The sequence below is a fragment of the Notamacropus eugenii genome, chromosome 3 (genome assembly GCF_028372415.1).
Source record: "Notamacropus eugenii isolate mMacEug1 chromosome 3, mMacEug1.pri_v2, whole genome shotgun sequence".
Taxonomy (NCBI): domain Eukaryota; kingdom Metazoa; phylum Chordata; class Mammalia; order Diprotodontia; family Macropodidae; genus Notamacropus; species Notamacropus eugenii.
Genome location: NC_092874.1, coordinates 404,153,755 through 404,163,038, shown reverse-complemented (window position 1 = coordinate 404,163,038; position 9,284 = coordinate 404,153,755). Strand labels below are relative to the sequence as shown.

The 9,284-nt window shown below is 39.2% G+C and overlaps 1 pseudogene; it reads left to right on the top strand.

The window, feature by feature from the left end:
- Nucleotides 1-6,338: 6,338 nt before the first annotated feature.
- Nucleotides 6,339-7,628, top strand: LOC140531713 (aspartate aminotransferase, mitochondrial-like; annotated as a pseudogene).
- The last annotated feature ends 1,656 nt before the right edge of the window (nt 7,629-9,284 follow it).

Below are 9,284 nucleotides of genomic sequence, written 5' to 3'. Positions count from 1 at the left end.
TGAACGGAGAAAGTTTGACAACTTTGGCAGTAAGTGATGAATTCTTTGGCTACTCATAAATGGTCACTCATAAAAAAGAAAAAAGAAAAAAGGGTCATTGAAATGACCCTTGTTCCTGTTCAGTCTTCCATCTTCCTCTGCAATGATAGTGGTTGGGTGTTGGGTTTTGTTTTGTTTTGTTTTGTTGGGGGGGGGGGGGTAACAATAACATCAAATATGGGAATCTCCTCTACAGCTGAGTAGCAGAGCAAGGAATGATGCCAAAGAGACCATAGGTTCATAGATAATGAAGTGAAAGAGATCACAGAGCTAGTATTATACAGTGCCTACTATATGCTAGGCATTGATTAAACACTTTATAAATATTACTTTATTTGATCCTCAAAACAACCCTGGGAGATAGATACTATTATTATCCCCATTTTACAGATTTGGAAATTGAGGCTGAGAGAGGTTAAGTAACTTGCTCATGGTCACACAGCTAATACATGTCTGAGGTCAAATTTAACTCAGTTCTTTTGGAGGACTTTATCTACTTCACCATCTAACTCAACAGAAGCCATCTAGATCAATCTCCTCATTTTACGTATGAGAAAACTGAGGCTCAGAGAGATTAAGTTCTGTGGCCAAGGTCACATAAGTGGCATTGATAGAACAAAGATTTAACATTACATTGTTTTGAAAGCATCTAAAACTTATTTGTTGGTACGTGAACTTATCTGCTGGTACTCCAAACATGGAATTGCTGTCCAATGACTAGTGAATTGACTTCCAATTGGAAAAAATTCAACCATATCAATATTAATATTCTCATTATAAACAAATCCAAAATACAAAAGGTAAAGGGGAAGACAGCTCACAGAATGGAAATGCAAAGGAATTTGGTGGAATTGGTTTCATATTGAACTCAGAGACAGGATTGTTTCATGAAACTCTTGGTCCTTTCCCAATTTTCATGATGAACGTAATAAAAGAAACTCTCAATATAAAGATAAATGGACCTTTAGTATCAACACGTACTCCCAAAGATGAAGAAGAGAAGAGATTTTAAGGGTTAACAAGATCTGCCAAACCAAGTCAAGATCTACCTCGAAACCTGGTGACTTCAGTGCAAAATGACTTTAGTACAGTATATAATTTCAGACCTGGTGACTTCTGTGGGTGCAAGGAAGATGGCAAAAACAGTGTTGGAAAATATGACTCAGTTTTGAGAAATGAAAGAGGTCAAAAATTTTCAGATTATTCAGAAAGTTCAGGTGTCTGTTGTCTATAAGCCATGAGCACCTTCCAAAAGAAAGTTGGAAGATACTGGGCAAGACAAGCCCTGAACAACTGATTATTGCTGAAGAAATCAAAGCAGACTGCTCACCATGGAGGGGAGCAGAATTTGGAGCTTAAAATCTTATTTAAATGAAAGTTGAAAATTGTCTTTACATGTAACTTGAAAAAAATAAAATACTATATACAAAAGAAATCACAGAATCATCTGTGTATAGAGGAAATCATATCAGAATCATCTATTTGTGTAGAGTCGGACAAGTAATTAGAGGAAAGGTCAAAATCAACAAATTAGAAGGCTGAAATGAGATGAAGACAATGCATTCAATTATATTGCAAGAGCTTTACTAACAACATTCAAATGAGCCATCACTGTTTGAAAATAGGGTATGCAAAAAGGGAAAAGATATTGACCTTGAATATTACCATCTCCTGAGAAACTTTAATGAATGTAAAACAATCATGAGTCAGTCATTCAATAAACACTTATTAAGCACCTACTATGTGCCAGGCACTGTGCTAAGCATTAGGGATACAAAGAAAGGCAAAAGACAATCTTTGTTCTCAAAGAACTCACAAGTCTAACCAGGGAGACAATATGTTAAACTATGTTAAAAAAGTATAAACAAGGATAAATTGGAAATTATCAACAATAAAAAATAAAAGTCAACAAAGTACAAGAATTAAGTGGGGTTGACTCCTTGTAGAAGGTGGTATTTTAGTTGAGACTTGAAGGAAGTCATGGAAGCCAGAGAAGTCAGAAGGTGGAGATGAAGAGAAAGAGAATTCTAAGTTTGGGGAACAGTCAGTGAAAATACCCTGGAGTGGGGAAATGAAGTATCTTGTGAGAGGAATGCAAGGAGAACATTGCCAAATAAGAACCCAGAAACCAACTTAGAAACAACCATTTCATCTCCTTGCCAAAAGGAGACAGACAGCAGCCAAAAGCAACACATTTGGAATACAAACTCCTAAAACTGGGGGATAGGGAAGAAGGGGAGGCTAAAACTAACCTATTAAAAGCTTGATGTGATATCAAGCCATATCATCCCAAGAGTATTTGCAAAAGAGATAGAAGAGAGGAAAACAAACAAATAAGAAGAGAAACAGGTGTGTTATTGTTTTCATAAGCTCTGAATAAACCAAAATATTCTGTTAACCAAAGCTGCCTGTTCTGCAATCAGGTGACAAGGTGAAAAATGTTATCTATCTAGAGACAAAATTGATAAGATTCTGACTGCGGATTGAATCACAGTTTTTAAATCTTTATTTTACTTGGTGTGTGTGTGTTTTACAATATAATTAACACAGAAATGTTTTGCATTACTAAGTATGTAAAACCTATGTCATATTACTTGCCTTTTCAATGGAGCAGAGGAATGGTGGAAGGGAGGATGAGGATTTGGAACCCAAAATTTTAAATAATGAGTGTTAAAATGGTTTCCATATGTAATTGAGAAAAATTTTTTAAAAGATTTCCCTTTACTAATTAAAGCAATGCATAATGATAGAAATGATTATTTCTCTCTATTAATAATCAATTATTGAATTTGGACCAGGATTTTTTTTCAGAAGCAGACAGAAAGAAACCATTCAAATATCGTGCAACTACAGTCAGGGTCACACAGGACCTTGTAGCTTCTGCATTAAAAGATCAGAGGGGTTAGAATATAATATTCTGTAAGGCAAATATGCTTGAATTACAACCAAGGATCAACTGCCCAGCAAAACTGAGTAAAATCTTTCAGGGGAGGAGATGGACAATCAATGAAATAAAGGAGTTGCAGACCTTGTTGATGAAAAGACCAGAGCTCAATGGAAGGCAGTAGGTAGTTCCTGAATTAAAGTCCCTTGTCAGGACTATTATATTCAATCAGGGCAAGATATTTTAGGAAAGACATTGCCAAGCAAAAGTGCATTCAGATTAGGGTGGCCACGACAGGGAGGATCTGAAAACTAGTCCATATGAAGAATAATTAAAACAACTAAGGATGCTCAGCCTGATGTTTTGTCCCAACCCCACTATAGAAACGGGGCTGACAAGATTAAGGACAATTATTTAGGCCTCAGTAAGAAGAGCACGTCTGGAAGCAAAGATCCAAACTGATTCAAAGAGCAATGCAGGATCCCTGAAAGAGAATTTTCATAAGGGTAAAAAGAGAAGGAAGGTCAGGCAACATCATGGAGGGATTTCAACAAACATTGGCAAGTGAGTTTTACTCGAAGAAGATCCTTTCAAGAGAGTGGTCAAAAAAAAAAAGAAAAGAAAGAAAAGAAAAAAGTTGTTACCTAAAGGTTTGTTGTTTTCAAAAAAAAAAAAAAAGACCTTTCTTAGTAACAACTACTACTCACCAACCCTTACTCACTAAGCTACTTTTGTGCTGTACCATGAACCTGAATTATAGAAAAGAGATTTCAGAAGGCCTAGTGATATCTTCAAATACTTAAATATTCTGTCATAATAATAAATATCATCTTACACTTACATAATACTCTACAAATTACAAAACACTTTCCTTAGAATACATACTATTTCCTTAGTGCACATACTATTGTCTCCATTTTACAGATAAAGAAACTACAGCTGGGATACAAACATATGAACTTCTTGTAAGTTCAGTGCTCTTTCCACTATACCACACTGCTATATTGGCCTGTGAAAGAAGGCATTATTTTTTGGCTCTAGAGGCAGAGTTAAGACCAAGAGGTCTAAAGGGTATAAGCAGGAAGATTTTTTGGCTCCATCTACATCTTCCTAACAATTCTAACTGTCCAAATATGGGATAGGTTGACTACTTGAGTCTGTGAATTCTTTCCCGACAACTCTGCCCTGCACCTCGGTGTTTGGGGGTCTCTACACCCCAAAACTCTAAACCACATCATTTAATGATGTCCAATGTGAGGTATATCTGACCCTAAAATATTGAGATTCAGGGCAATTGTCTGGAAAGAATTCACAGACTTAAACAGTCTTCCAGTCAAATGGCAAAAAGTTTACTGTAATGCTGTATGGTGGGCAGATCTCTTTTAGGGAACTCGCAACCCAATAGAAGTGTTGTTAAAGATTATATAGGAAAAGTTAGTGCATTGTGTGCCAACTATGCTAATTAGGTGGTGAACATACAGTTTCTGTACCTTGAGCACAGGTGTCATTCACTACTGGTTTGGCCTGGGAGAAAGGGGGTGTTCCAAGGGGTGTGGTTTTGGTTTGTTACAGCTGTAACCAGATAGCTTCAGGAGTTAACGTCTGTAGTTTGACCTCTGAAGTGTATACTGTAACTGTAGGAATAAGTACATTATAATTCTGCTGGTACAAGATAGCCCTGTTCATGCAAGGGAAATTCTACAGAGGTCAGCTTGCTCTTGTAACAGGGAGAGATAATTTGCCTCACCGAGGTCCACTCATTAGTTATTGCTGGAGACAGGGTCCAAGCACAAGTACCCCAACAGAAGTATGCAAGTAGAAATAAGTTAATTTGTCAGGGTTATTACATAAGAAATTTATATATGGATTGTGAGACTAAACTAGATAACCTCTCAGGCAGGGGTTCTCAATCTTTTCTGTTTCACAGGCTCCTCCTGTTAAAACCTATGGACCCCTTCTTTCTCAAAATAATGTTGTTAAATATATCAAATAAAATACCTAGAATTAAAAAGGAAACTAATTATATTGAAACTCTTACCTAAATTTTTTTCTTAAGTAAGTTCATAGACCCAAGGTTATAAACCCTTGCTATGAGGTCCCTTTTGATTCTAAGATTCTGTAAGTCTATGTGTACATTAAATCAAACAAAAGTGGCATTTGCTACGTCAAGAAAGCTGAAAATTTTCTTTATTTAGCTTCAAATCCTACTTTGACAGACTTATATAAAACAATCATGCTTTTCATGAGGCATTCTCCTCAGAGATTAGAGCAGTATTTTCTATCTAATCTTGATCTTCTCTGGGCCTTAAAATATGTCACAATCAATCCTCACAGATTCGACAAAGTGGCAGAGATAGAGATAGGGACACTTCACAAAATTTTAATGAGTATGTCCTATGAAGATATTGGGCTGGTGATGAACAGCTACCAAAATCTGACACTCTAACATTAGCAGAGGAAACTGACAATTAGAGAAACCTAATTTTGACTGAACTAACACCTGAACAGGACCAAAGATATCTTTCATTCAGCCCACTAGCATTTGCAAACTGTCTGTGTTGGAGGAGAGCCAGAGCAAATTATGAGAGAATACGACAAATGCAACTGTGGTTAGATACTAATTTATCCTGGCTAATTACAATCAATTTGGTGGTCATTTTACATGTGCAGATAGACGCGGTTCAATAATAACTGTCGATTTCAATTTTTGAAAAACAACCTTAAGAAGCCATTGGTGTTCACCCCTACAGGACAGAGACAGGAAGTTGAGTTCCTTAAATTCCATTCTTTCAGGTATTATCAATTATTTTTATTATGAGAATAGAGGTGGGCACTGGACCTTTGATTTCACTGACATAAGGAACTGCCAGGTAAGGAAAATGCTGCTACTAATTCAAATAGGCAACTTCTCTACAATTTGCTTTAGAGACCTAGAGTACCGAAAGGTTAAATAACTTCCCCAGGGTCAAACAAATTGTTAGGGGCAGGATTTAAACTCTCATCTTCCTGGCCTCCTGGCTTACTCTCTATCCACTGTCCCAGGCTACTTCTATTTCATTACTATTAAAGGCAATCATATAAATTCAAGGCAAAGTAGCATAGTAAATAGTCAGTCTCAGGATCAGAAAGATCTGGTCCCCTTTCTGGCATGTATTGACTGCATGATCCTGTGTGACCCTAAATCTTCACTTTTTAGTGCCCTGGGTAACTCTCTTATATGTTTCAGATGAAACTGTATGTTACAGATGAAATTACAGGTCTGGACAAAAAAAAAACTTTCCTCAAGGATCTCTGATTTTGTCTAAGTGGAGCTTAAGGTTGTCTTCATAAGTTGTGGTGGTTAGAAAATTCATTGTGTCTGCGACTGCCCGCCCTCTCACCAGCAGGAGCTCATCTCTCTGCCTCTCCACTCTCCATGGTGCTGCTGCAATCCTGCTGCCTGCTCTTCAGAGCCACCTCTTTTTCCCCCCGGGTCTTGGCACGGCCACTGCCGCCAGAGCCAGTTCTTGGTGGATTCACATAGAGATGGGCCCCCCTGACCCTACCTTGGGGGTTACGAAAGCATTTTAAGAGGGACACCAACAGCAAAAAGATGAATCTGGGAGTTGGGGCCTACGGAGATGACAATGGGAAGCCTTATGTTCTTCCAAGTGTCTGTAGGGCAGAGGCTGAAGTTGCAGGGAAGAGCATGGACAAAGAGTACCTGCCCATCGCAGCACTGGCTGAATTCTGCAAAGCAGCAGCAGAGTTGATCCTAGGTGAAAATAATGACGTTCTGAAAAGCAAATACATACAGACCATTTCTGGAACTGGAGCATTAAGAGTGGGAGCCAGTTTTCTGCAACAGCTCTTCAAATCTAGCCAGGATGTCTATCTTCCAAAACCATCCTGGGGAAATCACATCCCCATCTTCAGGGATGCTGGTGTCCCTGGAATGCTGGAATAGCTATCACTACTATAACTCCAAGACTTGTGGCTTTGACTTCACCGGAGTCTTGAAAGACATTTCAAGAATCCCAGAGCAGAGTGTCATCCTTCTACATGCCTGTGCTCACAACCCCACTGGAGTCGATCCTCATCCTAAACAGTGGAAAGAAACAGCATCCTTGGGAAAGCAAAGGAACCTCTTTGCCTTTTTTGACATGGCATACCAGGCTTTGCCAGTGGGGTTGGCAACAAGGATGCCTGGGCTGTTCGCCACTTCATTGATCAGGGCATTAATGTCTCTCTCTGTCAGTCGTACGCCAAGAACATGGGCCAGTATGGTGAATGTGTGGGAGCCTTTACCATGGTTTGTAAAGATGCTGATGAAGCCAAAATGGTAGCATCTCAGTTGAAAATCCTGATTCATCCCATGTATTCCAACCCCTCTCTCAATGGGACCTGAATAGCTGCCACGATCCTAAATAGTCCTGATCTAAAGAGTCAGTGGTTGCAAGAGGTCAAAGGCATGGCAGATCACATCATTAGCATGTGGACCCAGCTGGTTTCCAACCTCAAGAAAGAGGGTTCCTCCCACAATTGGCAGCACATCACTGACCAGATTGGCATGTTTTGTTTCACAGACCTAAAAGCTGATCAGGTGGAATGGTTGACCGAGGAGTTCTCCATCTATATGAAGAAAGATGGCTGCATTTCCGTAGCAGGGGTCACATCAGGCAATGTAGGATACCTTGCCCATGCCATTCACCAAGTCACCAAATAACTCTCTGTGGTGCGATGTTACAGAGACAACCTTCCCACCTTCAGACTGCTGTTTGAGATTCAGAGAGATGATTGAGCTGGCAAAGATAAGAGTGGTATGAGAATTCCTTTCAACCACAGTGCGTAATGCTCAGCCATTATAAGTGTCTCAGAACAAGACCTGTGAGTAGGCTAAAGGCATCTGAAACCAATGCTTAGAGCTTTGTGGGTCTAACCCAAACTCTCCAACCCATCCTCCACAACTTTTTATATTTACAGTAACTCTACCAAAAATCCTGCCCTGAAATCAGAATTCCTCCCTCTCTCTTCTTCCTCCAGTCTTAGATCTCCTGCATTCATTACATGTTGTCCAAGAGCTTTAATCTAGGTAATAAATATTACTTAGTCCACGTACCAGAAATCTCTGTAGTGCTAACAGCTTCCAAATAAGGCTTGCCCAGTTATGACTCCCTCCTCTTTCTGGCCTCCCATAACTCATGGAGGCATCTCAAATCACAGATGCTGCTATCATGCAGCATCTTGGCTTCAAGAAATAACAGGGAAGGGAGGTGGCTCTCACCCATTGGACATCTAAGACTTTTTTAACTTTCCCCTCCTCCCCCATTTTTATTGCTGTCCTTTCCCTTTGGCCCAAAGATTCAAATCTGCTATAGATTCTCTCCCTCTGTAGAATTAAACTTCAAACCCTTCCTATCAGGATCCATATACTTGGAGAATTAAGTAAAATGCAATATAAGAAAAGAGAATATTCATGCATCCCCTTTCTCAGCAACAGACAGAGGAAGAGAATTCAGTGAAGTGACGGCGCTTCAATGTTGGTATCATTGTGAAGTACTTAATTGTCCTCCATTCTGCCACCTCCCCATCAGACCTCATCAATATGGTTGTGCAATAAATAGCCTGTTTATGACAAGTCTGTAGGGGGCAGTTAGTCATGGAAGATGAGTATTTTGAGCTGTGTTGTAAGCTTCTCTGTGTTGCTAGCTGAGTTCAGACTTCAATCTTGAAAAAAATACCCTCCACTGTAATCACATAGGCCTTTATGCAGCCTGGTTTCTCTGTTACAATACAATTACTGTAGATCGGAGAAAAAAAAAGAAAATTCATTGTCCTGCAGTCAACCAAGTGACGAGCCTCTGTAAACTTATCCAGGTAGTTGTTCAAATGACAGACATACAATGAAGTACTGGGCCCAAACTTGAAGTCTTTTCAGCTCAGTGGGAATTGCTAGAGTTTATGCTTTCCCAGTATAGCCTTTAAAAAACCAGGACCGCCTCTGTACAATGACTAGACATCAGAAAAGTGTTTTAGCTGAGGGATAAAAGGTTATAATAATAAAATTTATATTTGTTTACTCAATTCAACAAACATTGCTTAAGAAGAAGGAAATTAGGAAGTAAAAATAGGAAGGAAAGAAGAATTGGAGGGAGGATGGAAGGGAGGAAAGGAGAAAGGGAAGAAAGGAGCAAGGAAGAAAGGAGAAAAGAAAGGAGGACAGGAGAAAAGAAAAAGGAAGGGAGGAAGGAAAAGGGGAAGGGAAGAAGGAAGGGTGGAAAGGAGGGAAAAAAAGAGGGGAGAAAAGAGAAAGAATGAAAAACTTATTAAGTATTTACCATGTGCAAACACTGTCCTAAGTACTGGGAGTACAAAGAGAAAA